Here is a 431-nt window from a genome sequence, read left to right as displayed (position 1 = left end):
AGGAACTTGTCCCTTGTATTCTGGCAAGCTGGGTACAAGATAACAAATTCCTGGAGGTGCCCTGTCTGTTCTTTGTTCCTTTACCTGGGACATTAGTGATTAGTGCTGTGTAAACTTATAGTGAATGTAATTGGTTTACACCAAATTAGTTATGCACATTCCTTACCCTGTTTTTAGCCCTCAAAAAAGGTGAAAACTTTTCATGGCATGAGACTCATTTAGGGCAGGACAAAGCTCCTGAGTCTTCTGTAGTGATACTAATCCAGTCTTCCCATTGTTTCTTTCGGCTCTGACTGATTCAATACAACAAATGGTGCCCAACATGTAGACACAGAAGACAACTAGGGGTAAGGTAAGGGTTGCCTGGGCCACTTGGATATCGTATGCTCAAAGTGATACCAGCAGGAAAAAGCCCAGAGTAACAGGGAGTG

Source organism: Octodon degus, unplaced genomic scaffold, assembly GCF_000260255.1.
Source record: "Octodon degus isolate 3935 unplaced genomic scaffold, OctDeg1.0 scaffold00079, whole genome shotgun sequence".
NCBI classification, from domain to species: domain Eukaryota; kingdom Metazoa; phylum Chordata; class Mammalia; order Rodentia; family Octodontidae; genus Octodon; species Octodon degus.
The sequence above is the reverse complement of the archived record's forward strand: the minus strand, read 5'-3'. Positions refer to the sequence as shown.